This window comes from Tenebrio molitor, chromosome 4 (genome assembly GCF_963966145.1).
Source record: "Tenebrio molitor chromosome 4, icTenMoli1.1, whole genome shotgun sequence".
Classification (NCBI taxonomy): Eukaryota; Metazoa; Arthropoda; class Insecta; order Coleoptera; family Tenebrionidae; genus Tenebrio; species Tenebrio molitor.
In genome coordinates, this window is record NC_091049.1 from 9,436,690 (window position 1) to 9,459,878 (window position 23,189).

At 39.9% G+C, this 23,189-nt stretch overlaps 1 protein-coding gene across 2 annotated transcripts in view; it reads left to right on the plus strand.

Moving 5' to 3' along the window:
- Positions 1–7,845: 7,845 nt before the first annotated feature.
- Positions 7,846–23,189, plus strand: part of LOC138129794 (uncharacterized) — a 32,083-nt gene continuing 16,739 nt past the window's right edge. The window contains exon 1 of one of the 2 annotated variants that reach the window (XM_069046095.1): positions 7,846–7,980. The gene's annotated coding sequence lies outside the window, so the exon portion shown is untranslated. Of the gene's footprint in view, positions 7,981–21,842; positions 22,219–23,189 lie in introns of those variants that run through there. The other variant, XM_069046096.1, reaches the window with a different exon arrangement.

A 23,189-nucleotide genomic window follows, 5' to 3' on the forward strand; every position in this document is an offset into this window, starting at 1 on the left:
TAGTGAACTGTCAGAATGATCTAATATTGTTTAAGACTAAAATGGTCCAAAGTCTGTTTAAACATTTCTACTTAAGTGATTTTTTTTCATTTTAGTTTTTGTATTGTTCGAACATTTGAGGCTCTAAGTTGATTATGACAAGGAGCATTCGCGTACAATTTTGTAATTACTTTAATAAATGATGGTTCAATAGACACTCCAAGTTTGATTCAAATCCCTTAAAATATAAAAAAAATATCGAAGTTCAAAAAAGTGACTACTTTTATTTTTTTTTTTGAGTAGTGTATTTTTTTTAATAATTTCAATTTTTTATTAAAGATTTTTTGATTCTTAACCCTCCACAATTATTATTTATGTCAATAACATAAATTTATCGTATGCAAAGGTTGTAGTAATCTAACTGTGTCCACGGCCGCAGTAAGATTCATATTATTCATTTTCCTCTTTTGGGGGCCCGCTCGGAGCTCTCGATCGCGTATCCTGCATCAATGGAATGCAGCGTCGAGTTGCGTTGCCATAACAACGTCACGTTTCACCAGATGATCTGTAGCAGGAAAAGTCGCCGCCCAGCGTTCGCACTTCGCAGGCTTCGTTGCAAACGAGACTTTGACGCGTGTTGGCAGTATTTAGGTACACTTTTTTAATGTTGACAAAATGAAAGTAATTGACCAGTGCCGAATTTGTGATTTAAAACATCTTGTTACAAAAATAAACAAGCGTGAGGGTTCCAAAAAACATAAAAACAAATTTGTCAGTTTTCAGTTATTAGGAAAAACAAATATTGTACCTAACCTGTTTAGGCACTGTTTATGCTGAAGAGATTAGAAAGCACAACGAGAAGGTTACGAAAAAAGGTAAATTTTGTTGCACAGTCTAGGACTGGCTTACAAATCTATGAGAGGCATGATGACCAACTCAATAGACCGGGACCAATGGCTTAACGTGTCTTCCGAATCACGAGATCGAATATAGCCTTTTTTGCGCCCTGGGTCGGAATCGAACACGCGACCCTCGCGTCCCTGAGCCGAAACGGACTCCCTTAGGCTATATTCTGCCTATAGAGATATTCTTGCGAAAATTATAGATATTTTACGTTTGTGTGGTGTACAGTGTAAAATGGTTATGTTCAGTTCTAAAGCTTGTTTGACACGATGCTAAATTTCGTAGTGAATGTGTTAGAAAATGAGAGAGACCCTCGACAGGACCAATGAACGATCAGGATCATAGTCTGTCTTTGTCAGATCCTGATCGATCGATGAACGATCAGGATCTGACAAAGACAGACTATGATCCTGATCGTTCATTGGTCCTCTCTCATTTACTAGTAAATTTTCTCAAAAATTTAGTATCGTGTCAAACAAGCTTAAGGTGTACAAGTCAATTGATTTGAGATAGGCAACCAAACTTACACGCATTAGGCGTATATTCAGTAAAGTAAAAACTCAGGGTATAATACCTTTCGTGTTCATTATGTATTCATTTTCTAAATGCATGAGGGTTGCCCATGACTTTGTTAGAGTATTCACTCTGTATAAACTATGACAGTATAAAATGTCATTTGGGAGTAAAAATGTCGGTGTGAAAGTACAAACAACAAAAAAGGGATTCAAACTTTATGAAATAAAATGTTTTCATTTTCTGAAGAATTATATAAAAATTGTTAATTACAATCGTAGTCTTGCTTCTCTTTGATTTTAGGACCATTACTTTAAACTAAACTTAACTTTTTGGCATTATCCTTTCTTGCAGGCTTCCTGGTTTTTCTGTATAACATTGTTAATTAGATAACGTCCAACCTACAGGTCGAAATTACCAATTTATTTCTCAAGACTATTTAACGACTATAGTGTGTTTTTTTTTTAAAACGAAGTAGGTGGCAGCAGCATCGGCCGCCCCATTTACACAATACAATTCTTAGAATTGTGTAAAATTGGTTGCCTATAGTAGAGGGGTAATTTTAAAAACGAAGAAAATTTCAATGTTATTTGTTTTTTGGCATTTTATTATAAATTATTGTCTACAAATTCAATTAAGAACAAGAACAACATTAGATGAATCTTACGTTTACTTGAAAATAAAACAAGAACATAATAAACTAAACAACAACCTAATCCCTTGTTACAAATGCAGTGAAAACTTGCATTCATTAGAAGTGGTCGAAGATAATAATCCACAACTTATTCAGTGGAAAAATACACCATCAAGTTGAATTACCTACGTAATCAGTAAGGACATCGTTCTCGGTCGAAACATCTCCTGTTTCTAATTCCCACTCAAGATCATCTGATTCGTCAGTCGAGCCTGTGTTGACGGTGAATTCCAATTCCATTTCGCCTGCAATATTATCTAATTGATACATGTCCTCTTCTTGACGAAGTATCTACATGACCTATCATGACCTATGCAATTTTGCCATTTTTGGGCTGTTACCTACCACTGCCAGACCTTCATCAAAAAGTATTTTGCGATTCCTTTTCCTTGGTGGCGATTTCACTGCATGAGTTTCTTCCATTTCCTTAATGGTTTGCCAAAATAATGTCAGTCCAATTGCCGCTGCTTCAGACACCCTTTTTACCATTTCTGTTTTGGAGAGCGCTTCATTCTGCTCTCTAAATTTCGCGTAGATATTATGTATCATTATTTTCTGACCACTACTAACTGGGTTTCCCCTCGATTTTTTTTACAACAGAACCAGGTTGTTGTTCTGCCATTATGCTACACCAAAATGCTGAAATCGTGCACCAACAAACGACAGTTTAACTTTGTGCACGATAATTTGACGGTGACGCAAAAATTATGACATATTTAAAAAATAATGTCAAAGATTAGATATTTTTAAAAATAATTTGGTAATTATAGTGGAGGTGGGATACGAAAAGTTCAATGTAAATAAGGCTTGTCACGTGGTGCAAAATAAAGTAATCTGATTTGTCAATTTTAGTCCCTATCTCCCGCAACGCTTCGTTCTTAAAAAAAATAAACTATATAATTTGTTTCCAAATCAAAAATCCACCCACACTGCATTCTACCTCGAAAATACAATCGACAACGTCGCCAACTTTTGTTTTTAGTGTGTTTGAAAGTGTCAGAAAAACGTGGGGTTATGAAATAAAACTGTTGACAGTCGTTTTGGTCGTAGTTCATCGTGTTTTTTAAATTCTTCGCAGCACTTAATGAACGCTCGCTTTAATTTACCGGTTAAAAGATTCCTTGTTTTTCGAGGCATTTTTATAATTTGATATTTGTGACACACTGAAGGTCAAATTTTGGCGGAAGGTTGGGCCAACCCAGAAAAATGAAACTTATTCTAGGAATTTCTTTTTTTCTGCCAACATAATTCAACAGGTGGTGGATTGTTGATTTTGAAACAGATTATAGTTACGTTTACGTTCAAAATATCTGTTAGGTGTTATCCTTGTTACTAGATGATCATAGCTCAAATCAGGCCTATCCTACTTCATGTTTTCGTAGCATTTCAAGATGCTGCACTTGATGGTTTCTTGAGACACAACTTTCGACATCGTGTTGAAGAAAATTTTTACTTGATATCTGACAGTTGATGACAGTTTATATTGTCAGATTTACTATACTGTGTGAAATATGTCAAAAACTCATGGCCAACCCCATTCGTTTAGAAAATGAATACAATATTATACAAAGTGTCCATAAAGTACATATACTCGTATCAAGAGTCCTGTGGAATTGTGCGGCTCTATATTTTTTTTGGCCGAACTTCGAACTATAATGAATTCACTTTTGTAATGACGAACTAGAGTTACTAAATCTAGTAACTTTTGTCTTGTGAACGCATCTTTTTACCGCGAATTTGGGCTTTTAAAAAGTTAGGTTATGGGTCACGTCATTTGTTCTGTCAAAACTGATCCCAATCAAAGCATAGTGAAATTAAATTTGTTTATTCTGAAAAAAAAGCAAAGTTGCACTAAACAAATACGAAAAGGCAGTTGAACGTAACAATGAAATAATTTTGCATTTTGCTACTCATCCTCGTCATCATCGCTGTTTTCTAAGTCCGAATCGGAATCTTCAACCAAATTAACAATAATTGGGGATATGTCATGGATGCTAAAGTTTCCCATAAGCCTTGTTCTTGTTCTTCATTTAAAATTTTGTACATACTTCTGGGACTGAAGCCTGTACGGCACTTAGGGAGAGTGTTCACGTTAAAATGGCAGGTACTCGCACCCCCACTTGTCCTTACACAGGGATGGTCTAGGTACCTGCACCCCCGACAAGTTTTTGTCAACTCAATATTACTTTAGCTCTCCGTGCGAGACGTTGTAACCTAATTTACTTGCTTTTCTTCAATATACTATTGTTAAGTTACGGGTAATATTCATTTTAAACAAACACCCAAACAGAGAGTTTTATTTTAGATTTGGATTTACCGAAAAAACATCCGCCACTGCTTCTACAATTTTGCACTTTACGTATTTACGTTTCTCCATGAGTAATTTCTTTTATTTTGTTGAAAGCCTGTAAAATGTGTTGCTTCGTCTGCTTGCTTATTGATGCTTTACTCCGTTTTGGAAATTCATTCATTTTGGCAGTGACAATAAGACAATAATATGACAATTTAAATCATTACCAACTGTCGAATTTTCATTTATTTTGTAAAAAAATCTAACAAAAAAAAATGTTCCAGTTGGTTCGTCATTACAAAAATGAATGCATTATATGTCGAATAGTTGAAGCTTGCAAATTAGATGTCAAATTATTAATAATTAAATCTTAGCGTCAGTTTGTGAGTTCGGTGTCTTAGTTGTTTTGCTTGTGATTTTCAGTCTTTATCAAGAGTTAAACGTTTTTCCGCATAAGTGTGAACTGTGAATACCAAAAACAAGTTAGGAAGTAGCGAAGGTAAAACATTTATTTTCATACGTTTACAATAAGTACTCGTAATAAGCAATCTTTTTAGTAAACCGCAATGGGTTTATCGCTAGAGCAAAACACCTTAGGCATTGTGATGTCGTATTACCGAAATGGTACCCTGCAGAATGGAGAGTGGGTTTACTATATAGACGCTTGCAAGCAAGAATTTTTCACAAAATTTCCAAATGACAACATCGTGAAAGCAAATTAATTCCACACATTAGAAGAATTGTGGATAGATTTGTAGCAACCGTTGAAAAAGGTAAATGTGTAGGAAGAGCGCCAGTGACTGAAGAAATTGTTGAAGATTTACTCCAACGAATGGAACAAAGCTCAAAAAAATCCCTCAGGAAGTTATCACTTCAGGCTGATGTACCGTTAGAAAAAACCTGAACTTATATTCACACAAAATCACAACACTTCAAGAACTTCGACCAGGTGGTTCTGAGAGGCGCTTAGAATAATGCAATTGGTTTTTGAACAATTTGAATGATGACAGGTTCCTAATAATGAATTTTAATTAAACAATTTAATTTTTTAACTTTGCTTGCAGATTATTATTAGACATCAGTTTTGTTTTTTTTTTTTTGACAAAGCACAAAACTATAGAATATCGAATTCAGAAAGTCCACATGCATTTTTAGAAACCCGATTACATCCTATAAAGGTTGGAGTATGGATTGCTGCCTCACGAAGGCGTTTAATTGCTTTTATTGTAAAAATCAAAAAACCTGTCATTAATTAAGTTACATAACCTCTGTTTTCCTATTTGGTACCACAATATGCCACAAAGCGGCAAAAATCAAATATATTCGAGTTCCACAGGACTCTTGATATATGTTCTTTTATAGACACTCTGTACTATTCGTGTTTTTGTGTGATGTTGAAACAGCATAAAACATTTTTTTCTTCAAACATCCGTAAATTATGACATTATACTGCTGCATTGATAATGCTAAAGTGTCACTTCATTGTCATAGTATCTAATGAGCCGACCAGCGTCCGTGAAGTTATTATCTCCGCTGATGAGCGGCTGTGAAGTAAACTAGCTAAATCATTTGACATTCCTACCTCAAATTGTAACAAATTCGTGTCTGAATGTGAGATATTGAAAGCTGAAGTGAATAAATAAGGTTTAATCAAGAAACTTGTACATTATTGCAAAACGTACTTACAAAAGATGTCAGTCTTAAAAGTTAGGTTAGTGATTTTGAGAATGTTGAAATCTTGATTTTCATAAAGAATTTTGTGTAACTTGTCGGTTGTAAAAGAATTTTCTCAGCTAGTGCAATGAAACAATGAGATTTAAAACTCCCGCACCTTTATTTAACGCCAACGGTGAGCACAGAGCACGCGCACGGCGCTTGTTTGTTTATAAATCGAGCCAACATCAAGATCCAACGATCATCGATCAATCAATATTATCCAGAGAGGTTGTTGTGTTGTGGGGGCTCTTATTGTTAAGGACACACGATAGAGAAAAAAGTATAAATCTTTTTTGAGGATAAGCTGAACTGTACCAAATGATTGGGGGCCCACTCGAATTCCCGTCTGACTTATTTCTTCTCATAAAGTAATGCAAGAATTCCAGTCAGGTAATTATCAACTGTTATAACTTATAATCCATAACTCGAGTTCCCGTCAAGGGTAAAAGGGCGGTTCAATCCCTTACTTACCTACCCCTCTAGCCGTCGCCAGGTACCATTGTTGTTTACCATTACGTGGACCAAAAAAAAAAGTCTAAAATTTTAAAAAGTTACAAATACCGTGTGATCAACAATTATATATTTAGATAAGGGGCGGCTGTGACTTTGACAGTGTCAGATTTTTCGTATCTTTATAAGTCAGCTAATAAACGTCAAACAACTGTCACTATTAACCAAATTTTAAAGCAAAAATGGTTTTATTTTTACTTCAGAACATAGAAGATTCATCATTGAATCTTACTTTCGTTACAGTGCTTTCAATAACCGAGATTTTTTTCTGACGGGAATTCGAGTCTAGAAATTGGCGTACATTTTTACCTTGACGGGAATTCGTGTGCAGGATTAAAGGGCCTATGTCCAAGCCCAGGTATAAAAATATTATGCTGACGGAAACTCGTGTGCACCGATGATTGGTTAGTTTCTTGGTTTAATCTCTGCAATAATTCTTTGTTCACCCTCTTCAATATTTTTAGCTGATCTTCTTGTGGGTCGCCTACTGCCTTTTTGCACAGAACACTACCTGTTTCCAAAAACATGTTTACGCATTTGTAGACTTTCTGGGCAAGTTGTTGGTTAAGTGTCTGAAAGTCCGGAAAATTTTGTTGAAATTCCTCCAAAACTCGAGGTGTCGAATAGGACCAAGCCTTTCTCCATTGCTGAAGAAACACTTAACAGTGAAAATTTGTTGCTCTTAAGTGAACATATTGTAATAGCAAATTTTAATAGTCAATAATTAATAATGACAATTACCATTGTAATGAAGAATCATGGCAATCTCGATTTTTTTTTTTCGATCGCAAGGAATTTGGCACTGCGTAGCCTCAGGCTGTGCGAACGACCAGTTGACTTTTTTAAATATCGTTGTTGTTTCTATCATTCCATCACTGACTAACTGGGAGGCAAGGTTAGAAGACAGAGCCGGCTTTTTAATTTTTATTTAGAGAGCAACAATGAATTCAGATAATCTACTTGTACTGGGCTAGGTTTCCCACGGTCGAAACATTGCCATTGTTCATTTCCGAAAATATTCACTTCTCCGCTTTTCACCCACTGCACACACAATAATTTCCAAAAATATTCACATCTCACCTTTTCACCCACTTGTCATACAATTGAATAAATACTGACAACGCGGCTCTGTCTGCAGACAAAAAAAAAACAATTCCAGTTGTAAATCACTTGGTTAAACTCGTTATGTCTATGTGACGTTTAAGAAATAATTAGACAATTAGCTGGATACACATGTACAGGTACTTTGCATCTTGGACTTCAGAGAAAGAAATCTAGACATATTCTGACTTGCACTAATACCTAGTTCTGACTCCGACTCTGTAAGAATAGCACGCGGCAAAGAGTTTTGAATCCAGCTGACCAAATTAACCAGGTAAGTCGTAAGTAGAATAAATGCGTCACCGCTGAAAAAACAATTGACCGTTTGACTTAGTCTGGCGCGTGGATTACACCTCGGATTTCAATAAAAGAAAAAGAAAACATTGCCTGGGGCAAGACATATACAGGATGTAACAGAAATAAGTACATACATTAATTTTAACCAGTAACAGAACTAGTCATGATGGACAATTTTTCTATGTATCATTTTTTCCAAATCGGCAATTTTGTTTTCGTGCCGCCGGCCGGAATTTGGTAAATTACAGATCTCGAAATCGTCCAGAAACACATGCATTGCCGGCCTAGTCCGGCTAAAAGTAGGGATTTTGAGTTGTCATCGGTTTCGGTTGGCATTTGTTATCAGAATTCTATCAAACGTCAATGTTTGTTCTGTGGATGGCTCGTTAAAAATGTTTTTCTATTTATAACAACGTACAAACTGCAAAGAAGCATTATTTAACTAAAATTAATTAATTAAAATTACGTTTAGAGCCACTTCTTGAATATGGGCTGATGTATTTATTACAACAAATGTTTCAGGAAAATGTCAAAAACAAAACAAATTAATTAAATTCAATAAATGTCAGGAAACAAGAGCGATGTTGATTTTAAAATTTAAATGTTTAAATGTAAAGTGTTGCCAACACAAAAAAGTCCCTAATACCAATTATTAAAACAAGTGCTTTAACTTCCATTTAACAAAAATCCGCAGAAGTCGGCACGAAAAATTTTGTGTATCACACGTCCAGAAACTGATTTGCGAGCATTCGTACTTACAATACTCGTCTATCGACTCGTATTGCAAACCGCACTCATGCTCGCAAACGTGCAGTTTCTGGCCTTGTGATACAAATAACTATTACATTTTCCCCCATAAATTAACGAGGCGTTTGTGTAAACAAGTTCTAATAATGGGAAGTATTTTGATTTCGTAAAAATGCTTAGAAACGGTCCTCACATTTATAGTCACTTCTGGTCTCCAGTGGCGGAAATCTTTTAAAAGTTTTAAACAATTTGTGACGATCACTTCCGGTGGTGACGTCACGGGATGCAATTTGACGCCGGTCGGTCGCGGTATGCCTCGAGCGCCAGTCCCTTTTTTCGGCTGTGGTGGGACGCCACACGGCCGGGGTAGCTCTGCGGAGTGACGGCGTCCAGGGGTCAGCTGTCAGGGCGCGGGGTAAGGGGGGAAACAAACAAACAGTCGTCGCAAAACCTTTATTTACACTATGTACAAGGGGGACCACTTGGTGAAGGCGAGATCCTCCGGGGATGGTGCCCGTGACCTGGGGGATGTCCTCGGCGGCAAGGAAGATAAGGGAGTGTTCGTACTTACGTCGGTCGGCCCTGGAACTTCCTCTTGGCGGCGTAGCGAGAAAACCGGTCGGGGTGTGACGGGGCTGCGGGGGTGTGACGGGATCCGGGGGGGAGGCCTGGTTCGCTCACTAGGGGAGCGAACGGGCCGGAGACAAGGGATGAGCGGGATGACCTGGTTCGCTCACTAGGGGAGCGAACGGGCCGGAAACAGGGGATGAACGGGATGACCTGGTTCGCTCACTAGGGGAGCGAACGGGCCGGAAACAGGGGATGACCTGGTTCGCTCACTAGGGGAGCGAACGGGCCGGAAACACAGGATGAGCGGGATGACCTGGTTCGCTCACTAGGGGAGCGAACGGGCCGGAAACAGGGGATGACCTGGTTCGGTCACTAGGGGAGCGAACGGGTCGGAAGTCGGGGGTCGGAAGCGGAGTCGGTTCGGAGCTGGTGCTAGGAGTCAGGTGGACGGTCGGACTTGGGATCGGAGTCGGAAGGTGCTCGGAATGGAATTGGAATGAATGGAATTCTGCAGGCTCTGCGCGGGCCTTTTATTGCCTGGATGGCTGCGCGCGGCCGTTGACTCGCGGCTGTGGCGGTGGGGGAGCTCTGTTCAGCGCGGAGTCCGGGTATTGTCGGCCGGAAGAAACACGGGTTCCGGGGCGGATTCGGTGGACACGGTTGAGGTAGCCGGCTCCGCGCTAATTTTCTGGCCCGGCTCGGAGAAAGAACGGAATTTTTCCGCCACCGGGAGCGTTTCCTAAGTAACTTCGTTACAAATTTTAAGTTTTAACTCATTAACGAGAACGTTTACGAAAAAAAAATATTTAGAGTTATTCATGAGTTTTATTACCAGTTAAAATTAATTTACTTATTTCTGTTACACGGTGTATCTCTTGGAGCAAGTATACTTTGGTATTAATAATTATTGTGCACGTCTTAGGCCCGGTTTCTGGAAACAATTTTATCGGGCCAGTTAGTTAACTCTCCGATAAACACAAAAATCATGTACAGTGGGGAGCACGGAATTTCGCTTTATGGTCATTATAATCAATCATGATATATGTGATCATGACTGATGTTTCACCTAAACTGTCACGAAACTGCCGCCAGTATCTCATTTTAATAAAATTATGTCAGTGAAATGTCCAATGTGTGCGAAATTCCGTGCTCGCCACTGTACCTTATGTTGTAATTTTTCAACCGTCGATGTAAATTCGTTAAAATCCGTTAGTCATAAGGAAATGTAGAAAGTGTATTTGGTTATGAGTGAATGCTAATAGATTGATCGGAACGAATTAGTTTTAACAGAAAAGTTGTCGGTTAGGAAAGTCGGTTGGCTTTAACGGATTGTTTTTAGGTTTAAACATTTGATTGTTATTGGATTAGTGAATTTGGTCGTTGAAGCTAGAATGAATGTGAGTGGTTGAATGAAATGTGGAAGTGCGAATATAAAAGTAAGAAAGGGGTAAGCTAGCAGGGAGTAGGAGTCAAGAGTTAAGAGTTTAGAAGTTAAGAGTCAAGAGTTAAGCAGTGACAGAGTAGAGAATTGAGAGTTGTAGTTGGAATGTATTGAAATTATTCGTTATTTTATTAAAGTTATTGTTTTAATTCAGTGTTTGAATTATAATAATATCCTGACAAGTAGCAAAAGCAGAAAGAAGAAAATATATTTGCTACACTAATGTGATTGGTTACGTTCTAGCGTTTCTATAGCAACGCTTGATTTAACCTGCCAGTTAGTTATTGCGCCGTTCCAGAAACCGGGCATTAGTGGTCTTACATTCCGAACAAATCCATTTATTTGAACATTTCCGTATTTTCTTTAAAGTTGTACTATCGCGGCCATCCAAAAGTGAACGTTTTTTTTTATAGTTTAATTTTTACTTTACATCATAGGCGTCCTAAAATGTCAAAGTTTGACACTAGCGTTAAAAAAAATTATTGAAACTATTTTTTTTAAATGCTACATCTCACTTCGATTCAGAGAGCTAGGGCTATTGCAAAGCTAGAAGAAAATTGGTCGTTGGCTGCTGTGGCGAGAGAATTACCTACATTGCAGTAAGACTTGCATCTTCAATACTGGGTGCCCCAAAATTCGCGGAACAACTCAATGAGGTAACGTAGTAGTACGTTGTTAAGTAGTCATTAAGAGATCAGGTAAAAATGTTTAAAAAATCAATCTTCTTTTTTGTAGAAGATATGGACCTATTCGTTACACTAAATGTGGCAACATTTAAAAACATTCTATGCATCCCAATAGTCTGCAAATATTTCATTTTTGTTGTATCCTTGGAAATGAGAGGGAAAAATCAAAGCCATGTTGCCGTACGCTATTTGAGGTAAAACGAACATAAAATTACTACTTGGAAATGCTGGAAATAATGGAGAAAATAATTGCAAACCTGATCACAATCGTTCAAAATTATTAGGCCACTGGCTAGTAAAAGACAAATAGTCAAAATCTTTTTTATTATTTAAAATAAATGAGATCAAAGCTTTGGGCCCCCATATCTTCAAATCTAAGAGGTATAGAATTTTGTAATTATTTTTTTCGTTATTTTCTAACATGAATTAACATTACCTCATTGAGTTGTTCCGCGAATTTTGGGGCACCCAGTATAATAAAAATTAAATGATGTTCCTTTGTAAGCGCATCACTTGAGAACGATTTGGCTAATTCTTTTTTTCAAATGTTCGTGATAGTCCGAATCAGGTTTTTATGCAAAAAAAAAGATTGGAAAAATTGCCCGGAAAATTAGAAAATTCGAGAAAAACTGAAAGTGCTTTTTTCTATGGGAACGGCTGGAACGATTTGGCTAATGGAAAAACTAAATTAAAAACTAAAAATAATTCGGGAAAAACTGAAAGTGCTTTTTGTTAGGGTTTTGGATAAATTTTCGGAAAAAAATTTGGAACAATTACAAAGGAGAGTCGGAAAATTGGGACAAATTTCAAAAATTATAATTTTTGTATGCACGCTCGATCATAACTGACAATAAGAGTCAGTGGCGGCCATTAATTTGGAAACACCAAGATTTTTCTATTGTAAATTGTTTGTCACTTTGACAGTCTGTTGAATGCGCTCAACGATGACATGGGTGACATGAGTTCATGAGATAACGTTTACACTATCAAATATTAGAAATATCCAGTAAACTAGATTAGGCCGGTGTTTCCAAATTAATGGCCGCCACTGTACATATTTGCTTGATACTTGTTTTTTGTTTTCAATTGAAAAAAAATCTGGAAGATTTGAGATTTGTTTAGCGATCTGTCCGACAAATGTAGTTGTTTTATTTCTATTCCAATTTATTTGTCTACGTGTACAAATGTCATTTGACAGCTGATTGTGAAATTGGGAATCAAACCAATCGGATTGTTTACTTGAACATCGATCTTGCAATCGAAATCGATATGTAAATATTGGGTGATTCAAAATAATTGTGGCTAAGTATGGCAACTATGTACGAAAATTTATGTGGCAACTGTGTGGGTAGGATAGAGTTGACATTTCTTTGACAGTTCATAGTCGCGCAATTTTGAAAGTTGTCAAATCAATGTGTAATGGAGTTAAAAAAATCAAATGCACGCTTATCATACAAATGTCAACTCCATCTCATTCAGACAGTTGCTACATAAATTTTCGTACATAGTAGCAATACTTATTCACAATCATTTTGAATCACCGAATAAAACTGCTTGAGATTCATTGTGATTTCAAATTTAATGGAAGAAAATAAATAATTAGTTTGGACATGAAATTCTGACTTGTAACGTTTTAACGAGTTTATTGTAAGAATGCGTACACTTTTGTGTTAAATTACAAACTGCTCATTAAACTGTCACGTGTAACTTCTTCAACGGCCCAGACAGAAGAGAGCGCAACCAAGATGGCGGTCTTAGTGCGCGGGCGGTGGGGAATACGTCGTTGGACAGCGTCCCCTATCGGTCGTCTTGTTACACTCCCCCTTTGGATTCCACTAGCTGCCCTCAGGTGGGATCCAACTGGGCACGCTCGGCTTATGTTTGGACTTCTCGTGGTCGAGCAGCACCTCGACGGCCTCGACGAACTCCTCGGATATGGCGTGGAGGAGAGCGTGGTTGGTTCGGCGTTGTTTCGTCTTCGGGGCGGTCATCGGGCTGCGCTTTCCGGGGGCGACCTCGTCGTCGGAGAGGCGCAACAGGTTCGGAGTGGCTTTCACCTACGGATGACACAAAAGGTCTCAGTGCCGAGACGTGGTATTTACCCAGGGGACGCTCCGGGTCATCTACCGCAGCCACCACGTAGGCGACAGGGCCCTTCTTTTCTATGACGACGTAGGGGCCGTCACGTCGTGGTGCGAACTTGCTGGTATACGAGTGGGAGGCCCTGCTTAGGGCGTGCACGTCGACGAGGACTCGATCGCCGACTTCGAAGGGTGGACTAGGTCTTCTTCGCAGGTCGGCGTACTTCTTGACCTTGTCCTGCTGCCGCTCGTACGTTTCGCGAACGTCCTTTAAGATGTCAGTCATCGTCCTCAGGTGCGGAGTTATCTCCGGGACGAAGTTCTCGTTATCGAGGACGGCACGCAGATCGTGGTGGGCCTCCAGGGGGGTTCTCAGCTCGCGGCCGAAGCAGAGGAATGCTGGTGTCTTTCCGAGCGCCGCGTGTACGGTACTATTCATGGCGAACCTCACCGAAGGTAGCGCAAGGCTCCACCGGTCGTGTGTCTTTTCTACCGCTATTGCTAGCTGCACCGTCAACTCGCGGTTTCTTCTCTCCTCCGGGTTGGCGGCCGGGTAATACACAGGGGTCAGGATCTGCTCAATCCCCAAACAGTAGGCCGTTTGCTGCATGATCTCGCTCACAAATTGCGAGCCGTTATCGCTGATGACCTTGCGGGGTGTCCCATATCGCAGGATCACTTCGTCGACTAGACATTTGGCGCAGGCCTCAGCTGTGGCCTTGGCTAATGGGAACAACTCCATCCAACGTGTGGCGGTATCTTCTATTGCGAAGACCCACCTCTTTCCATCAGAGGTAACGGGTAATGGACCGTAGAGATCGATCGCTAGAGTCTCGAAACGTCGGGCTAACGTAGGGGTCTGTAAAAGTCCAGTGGGTTTCATATTGGAGAATTTGTACCTCTGACAATCTGCGCACTGCCGGACATGTTTTCGAACATCATGCCTCAGCGTGGACCAGAAGTAGTGTCTGCTGACTTTCTCGATGGTCCTTTCCACGCCTGGATGGCCGGCCCGGGTGGAATCGTGGAACTCCTTCAGGACCGCAGGAACCAGTTGCTGTGGTACCACCAGTTGCGGTTCTTCCGTTTCGGAATCAGGAACGTAGCGGTAGAGGATACCACCGGACATGACATAACCGCGGTCGGTCCAACGCGCCAGACCCTCGTCGGCACCGTCTTCGAAGCATAGTACAATTTTCTTAAGTGTTTCGTCTTTCGACTGCTCGTTTCGCAGTTCTGTTGCTGAGACTGTGGGGATATTGATGGACGCAAAGCAGGCTTCCAACTTGGAACTTGCGTCAAGATCGGCGATCGGGGGACGAGATAACATGTCAGCTACCACATTTCTTCTTCCAGGGATATAGTCGACGCGCAAATCAAATGACTGCAACAAAAGAGCCCAACGTGCTAACCTACCAAATGGTGATCTCAGTGACATTAACCACTTCAGGGGCTGGTGGTCGGAGGCCACTATCACTCTTGCGCCTTCTAAGTAGCCTCGAAATTTTTGTACTCCGAAGACAATCGCCAGAGCCTCTCTCTCTGTTGTTGTGTAGTTCTTCTCAGCTGGTGTTAACAACCGGCTCGCGTATTCCACGGGTCTCTCGTCCGGGCCCTCCCCCTGTAGTAGACATGCCCCCAATGCGTAGGAGCTGGCATCCGTTCTCAAGGTGTACGACAGGCTGGAATCTGCCTGACGTAGTATGGGCGCCGCACTGAGTAAATCCTTTAACTTTGCGAACGCGTCCTCCTGTGCCGTTCCCCAGGTCCACACTGCCGTCTTCTTGGTCAACTCCGTCAGAGGTTTGGCGACATCTGAGAATCCTGGTACGAATCTTCTAAACCAGCTGCACGTCTGAAGAAAAGACAGCAACTGCCTCACATTCCTTGGTGCCTCCATGTGCAAAATGGCGGAAACTTTATCCGGGTCAGCTGATATCCCTCCCTTCTTTATGATATGTCCGAGAAATTTAACTTCTGCACACGCGAACACGCACTTCCTCCGGTTCGCGCCGAGTTTGAATAGTCTTAAACGGGTGAACACTTCCTCCAAGTCCTCTAAGTGTCTGTCAAGCGTCGGTGAGAGTACAATGATGTCGTCCATGTACACTACCAGAAACACGTTAGGTAACCCCACTTTAAACCTGTCGATTAGCCGTTGGAAGGTCGCTGGCGAGTTACGCAATCCAAACGGCATCCTCAAAAACCGATAGAGTCCGAACGGCGTGACAAATGCGGTTTTATCGCGGTCTTCTGGTCTTACGGGGACTTGCCAAAATCCACTCTTAAGGTCCAACGTGCTCATGTAAAAGTTCTGTTGAGCAGCGTGCAACACGTCGTCAATTCGCGGTAGCGGGTAACAGTTTGGCACCGTCACCGAGTTCAGCTTTCGAAAGTCTACGCACACGCGGAAACTGCCGTCCTTCTTTGGGACCATTACCACTGGGGCTGCATATGGAGATTCGCACTCTTCGATGACATTTTTTTCAACCATTCTCTGGATCTCCACCTCAAGGACTGCCCGCCGCTGAGGGGACATGCGATACGGGGTAGTGGCTATGGGGCGATCGTCGGTCAAAGTTATGCGGTGTTCCGCGTATGGTGTGGGTTCATCACTCTCCTCGAATACTTCTTTGTGGGAATCAAGCAGTCGAACCAGTTGGTCTTTCTGAACTTTGTCCAGCTCCGTACCCTCGTCATCTCGCAATGGCTCTAATTGGACGGTGCTTGCCGCCAGGGAGACTTCCTTTTCACTAACTAAGGGGCCCCAATTTGGCTGGCCTCTGAAACGCCACTGCATCCTTGGGAAGTCCAAGATAACGTCAGCCGCTTTGATGAAGTCCATACCCAGCAGAGTCTTGCCTCGGCTGTGTTCAGGTATGGCTGTAACAGAAGTGTGTACTATTCGATCGTTCACTTCTACCTGTACTTTATAGACTTCGGTGGCCATCTCCACAGGTTCTCCATCTGCCATCGTCAACTCTTGCGTCAACCTAGTGAACGGCGCTTTTATCCGCTTCAGATGCCCGTATAGGTTGTGTCCGGCTATACTACGGCTAGCACCCGAGTCCACGTAAGCGAGTCCTTCTTTTCCGGCGATTGTTACCGGCATGAACGCTCTGCAGACATCACCCAGACCTGCAGTCAGTATCTCGGCGGTGGTCGAGTTCCTCCGTTGGCGTTCGTTCGGGCACTGCGAGCGCACGTGTCCCAGTTGGCGACAGCCAAAACAAATTTGCCCTGGATTTGTTCGCGTCGTGGTCGCTTGACGTGCTGGGGTGGCTTCCTGACTCCGCGCGAGCTTCCGACACTCCTTCTCTGTGTGTCCATGGGCTCCACAGTATGAACACTTCGGGCGGGTCTTGGTTCCTTTTTCGATCTCTGGGATTTCTTCCTCCTTCAGGGCGTCCTCAGCTCCTCGCGTCTTCGCGATAAACGTCTCGAAGTTGTTAAGTTCGTCTCGGGGAACCAACCTTCGGATTTTGCTGCTGAGAAGCCCATAGATCATGTCGATCTGGTGGATCTCGTGAAGGGGAGGCGTGGGGGATAGTTTCGACAGCAGCGCCCTCGCACTGTTTACGAACATGTCTGTAGCCTCCGTGTCTTTCTGTTGCCGGGAAAACAGCTCCCTAAAAATTTTGTAATTTGGTTTGACCTCACCAAAGCTTCGCCGCAGCGCGTTGATCGCGGTCTCCCAGGTGTCCACGGTGGCCTTGGTTCCCTGCCACCAAGTCGCCGCCGCTCCGTCCAACAGCATCGCCAGCCCTTTCAACGCATTCAAGTCGGAGACACCGACGCAGTCTTTGTATATCGTCACGGCGTCGATGAAGGCTGCAACAGATTCCCCTCTGGCTCCTGCGAACCTACTTTTGCAGTCAGCAAGATTCCCACTTGTAGTCGGGAGCGTCGGGCCTGATCCGGTCTTCAGACTGGCCAACAGTCTCTCAAACTGCTTCGGACTCATCACGAGGTTTCCCGATGTGGCGTTTCCTGGCATTCTCGTTGTTGGTTGCGTACCTGACCTCAAGCCGTATGCGTGTGGTTCGTTGCTCATTCACAAAATGTTCCTGGTTGAAGTGCAAAACCCTTATCTTCTTTGGTCGTGCGCGTCTCCCAAGGCCAACTTCGCTCAGCGCTGAAGGACGACGGTTTTTCTGCTCTTCTTTCGCAGTCTGGATTTTCACTCTCTGGGGTGCTTCTGTTCTTCTAAGCGCGACTTCTCAGACCAATCCCGACTGGTGCTTGAGAACGACGGCCTTTTCTTCCAACGGTTCTTCGCAAAACTCACGTGTTTGTTGAAAACGGTTCTTCACAGTTCGAGCCCGAGTTGGAGCGCCAGTGTAACGTTTTAACGAGTTTATTGTAAGAATGCGTACACTTTTGTGTTAAATTACAAACTGCTCATTAAACTGTCACGTGTAACTTCTTCAACGGCCCAGACAGAAAAGAGCGCAACCAAGATGGCGGTCTTAGTGCGCGGGCGGTGGGGAATACGTCGTTGGACAGCGTCCCCTATCGGTCGTCTTGTTACAGACTTAATTAAATTGTGACTTAAATTCTGGAACAAAACCGCATGGTTCCAACTCGATCATATTCCAGAGACATCACACATTTCCAGCAAATCAGCAGTGTAGCGTACTGCCGATAGAACTCATATCCCATGTAAAATTCCTCATTTTTACTTTGTTTACACATTTCCACTAGCTTTTCACTAATTCACAAAACGATCACAAACAAATTTAGGTATTGAAATTTGGACAAGACAACGTCTGTCGGGTCAGCTGGTTAAGTAATAATTGTTATCACTAAATTGTCTTAGAAATCAATTAGGTATTTCCGATCTAGTTTCAACAGACAATTACGTGAAAACAAGTACTGCGTCGCCAGCCGGGATACCGGAATACTTGCATAAAACCGGGATTCGTATGAATACTAGTCACAGCGTAAAAAATAAGCAAATTATCAAAAACAAAACAAAAAATACAACGCTCAATGTGTGGGCCGTTTTCTTTGTGACAGTCGACAGTGTTTATCTTAGTTTTAGTACGCAAAATGTTGTTATTGTTATCTACTATTTATTGAATAAAAAGAAATGATAGTTGCAATTGAAAAATATGAAGTTTTCGACATTTTTTAATTAGGTATCTACTTTGAAAAATTTCAGTAGGCGTATGAAATATAAAGAAACTTATCTCTAGTGTCGCAAAAGATCGGCCAAACCTTTAAGAATTCAATAAAAAAGAATCAATTATTTATTTTCAATGGTTCAGGAGTTATAGATTTTTTAATGAAACCCTGCAATCCCGCTTTTTTGCGAAAATGATGCCATTAATTAAAAACGATGACAGATAAGTGTTGACAAAAGAACGTGCTAAACTCAAAATTTAACGTAGAATCCAAATTGGAAATTAAAATGGGGCCTTTCTATTTAAAAATACAAAGATGGTGTCGATTTTCGGTATTTCCGAAAATGTCGCCATTCTGAAAATAATTTGTTTGAACTTGCAGCAGTCGATTATAGCCGGTTACCATTTACCAATTTTCGTACTAATATGATTTTGGGAAATCAGAAAGATTCTAACGAACGGGCTACGTGAATCACCTGTATAGCGCTGTTACCTAGTTGGCAAAAATTTCCATTTACATTGAAATAGGTATATGCAACCAAAAATAGAGCATCTGAACCTTAATATCGTGCGATTCATTGTATTGGTTGTTAAAGTTGGCACTGGAACTGTTAAGGCACGTCTAGTTTTGAACTATCGCGACAAACTTCACATTTAATGACAATTGTAAAACAGAAAATGGCGAATTAAGGATTCGAGGGATTAAGAGAAAAATTACAATGGTAATGTTTATTTTATTAAACAATGTTACAACATGCGCTGGAAATGTTCACCATTTTGTTCTAAGCACAAACGGGCCCTTCGTTTAACTCCACTGATACCATTTTGTAACATGATTTGATCGGAACTTTAGATGCCACAAATGAATCTGGGTATTATAAATTACTCGAATGCAATTGCTCGAAATCAGCTGCTCGAATATGACTTTGCTCGAATTGCAAGAAAGTAAATGAAATCACTTGCATTGTGATATTTAGTGTGGTTTTCTAGTTTCTCATACTCTGAATACATTTGTGATGCAAAAAAATATATAGTGTATTATTTTCCTGCAGTTTTATTGTTAATTCCCAACATCTTTAGTAGTGTTAACTGGGGCGTACCTCACGGGTTGCATAAAATTGCACCCGTTTCCTTGTCCCTCACCGCTTCAATTTACCGCGCCCATAAGCTTGCGTATGTCCCCTCCCTATACTTCTATACTCCTTGGACACCACAGTATCCGTCAAAATTAAAAAATTGAATTTCACTATTTTTAGTATTATTATTATATCACGCCTTTTCCTATTACGATACGCAAAACAGTATCGTAATAGCATCAGTACGAACGCAAAGTAGAAAAAATATGTTTTCACAAAAACTGTTCGAAATGTCTTCAACAGTGGTGTAGTGTCTCTTCATATTTTCAAAAACATTTCTCAAGCACTCAGGTGAAATTCATTGACAAAAATTCAGTTATGGTGATTATTCGTTTGGAATAATCTGGGGGTTTCATTTCTTACAAAATACGAATGTTATAAAGTCCTCGTCGAAAAATAGTCAATTTTGACTTCAATTGTAAATCATTTTACAATAGGAGAGAAAATCGTCTTATAACTACCATAAATAATTCCATAAATAAATAGGGGCTGTTACTTTACTTGATGTTTGCTCTTCCTTGAGTCGGCACTGCACAACAAAGGGGCAATAAAGTTAGAGGGTATTATGGTAGTTATAAAACGGTTTGCTGTCCTATTGTGAAATGATTTACAATTTAAGTCAAAATTGACTATTTCTAGACGAGGACTTTATGGAAATGAATTTTCTGACAGGTGCCATAACTCAAATTGAGTTGCCGAAATCGAAAAGTTGTTTTCTAGGTTAACACAGCACAGCATTACTTTAAAACTGACCTTACCAGTAGTGTCGCCTTTGGCAATAAAACTGGTAAATTACACATTCTTACGAATGTAAAATGTTGTTCTTGTCATTTTTATGAATATTCCTCATTATCAGATAATAATAATAATAAAATGCACAATTATAATTCCAACGTCTAAAATTCATGAGATATGATTTATTATAAAGACCACAAATTGCCTACGCCCATGCATTGAACGCTTATTTGCATAGAATTCCGCTACGATATCACCAATAATAATTTGCAACGCCTGCTCTGATTTGTTTTCTTTTGGTCACCTTGTAGAGTCACCCCTTATTTCACGCCCCAACCTCTACCCATAAATGACTCAAGGGTCACCACCATCTAGTTTTTCACCTAATCGTTTAGATTTAGTAAAATTTCATTTATTATAAATTTCTTAAAGAAATACATACAGGTGATCCAATCTTTTTTTTAAATACTCTAGCAACTTTATTTCTTGTCCGATTTCAATGAGCCATATATCAAATAAAATCAAGTTGCTTTGTGAGACCTGTCAGCTACATGCTACATGTCAGATCTAAACTCCATTCGAGGTACGGAAACAGCGTGTCCTTGTCAAATTGATTTTATTCGCTTTTTCATTAAAATGTCTGAATTATTATTTATTAAACATTTTTATTTCTTCAAAACTTTTCAAAAAACAAATAAAATTTTTATACAGCAATGTTTAGAAAAATAGTTACTTTAAAAAATAAATAATGAAAAACGTATGTCACAATTTAAAATAAGAAAGTTAAGTATCACCCCACTTAAACTGCTTCTTTAAAGTCAGTTCATAGTCCCTTAAACGCCTTTTTATTTGATATATCGCTTATTGAAATCGGACAAGAAATAAAGTTGCTAGAGCATTTAAAAAAAAATTGGATCACCCTGTATATAGTCCATTCAAAAATCAAAAAACCACCAACGTCGCATTTTCCTAAATAATTACTATCGGCAACGCTGTCTAGTGTAAAATTTGGTAAGAATTGTAATTTTGAGGTTAAGTATTTATTAAGTGTTTTGTTTTACTGGGCATGTTTAAGCAAAAATAATAAAAATTAATAAATAACTGAATCGTACTGAGCAATAATAACACAATTTGAACGAAATTCCAAGCAATTGAATTTTATTTTGAATCAAATGTCATAATTTATAGTTACAAACAGTGCAAGAAAAAATAACTACCTAGAGTTTTTTAAATTTTACCAACCTAAAGCAACAGATGGTGGTTTTTTGATTTTTGAATGGACTTTATGTATGTACAGCTTGACCAGAATAGCTTGGCGGATGAGATGCGCACAAGAGGAAACGAGCGAGTCTCTGTAAGACAAGGATAGTGCGCTCCGCTAGTGGGAGGGATTTCAGTCCATTGCGTCACTCGCCAAGCTGTTCTGGTCGACCTGTATTCGACTTTGATCTTCATTTTTTTTTTTTTTTACATTAGGTACAATTTAGTTCGTCATGTCTATTAATTCTAAAATCGTTACACTCTACTGTCGCGATTTGTCATTGGCCCGTTTTTGGTTCACGAAAACGACCCCCCTCTCGGGGGGATCTAGCAGAACAACAAAAATTTTGAACTAAGATAGTCACCATTCGAACACAAAGTTACTTCCACCGCGCTACACACACCAACACAATTCGCACGTCCAGCCCCAGTGGTAAGTCGTTTTTTAATTTATCGAATTGCGAATCCCGTCAACACAGTTCTTCGTTTACGTAGGCTTATTATCAATAACACTGCCCGACATTTAAAAATAGTAGTTTATTTAACAAGTTCGTGTGTAAAATGAGGTTTTTTGGCACGAGTGGGCCGGTTTAAAACGCGAGTGAAACAAGGGTTTTAAAGGCCTACGAGTGCCAAAAAGCCCAATTGACACACGAACAAATTAAATACAAATCTTTAAAATTAGCTTGACGTTTCGTTTTGACAGGGCTTTCAGGTTTTATTCGGGGCTCTGGTGTGGGTTCGGTAATAAGGTTCTCGATGATAAATAAGGTAGCGACAACTCATTGTTCATTTTTGAGACTCCAAATTAAAAGAGAGGGCATTATCGACAAATGCCGTGAGTGTGACAAAGACAGAAGTATACAAAATTTTACGGGATGTTTGTATCGTGTCCAACAGATTGCAACAACTTGCATAGACTCCAAATTAAGTGAGATGGAAATATTGGCGCAACCGTTGTCGTTAACTTTTATAATCGAGAACCTTATTCGGTAAATGGGCGCCAGGAAACTAGTTTTTTGGAGCTGTTGTGTTCTTGTTCAGTTACCGGAACAAGAGCTCTGAATTCTCGACACCGGAAAAAAATGAAAATCTGACTTTTGTTTGAAAATTAAAAGATTTGCTTTAATTAAAAAATGACGTGATACAATGAATTAATTTGAAATTTAATGCTTCTTGATTAATTGTACAGAATAAATTTGATTATTAATATTAAAATTAAAATATTGATATTAAAAATATGTAATTAAATGAACTTTTACAGGTAACCATGAACTTAACGAAGTTTACTTAAGAATTATGATTATGAATGAACTAATTTCACAATTCTTTTGCGTGTTCGTGATTTGTGGAACACGTTGGTGAAACATAATAAATATTCCGTGCCGTGAATCGACATTACAT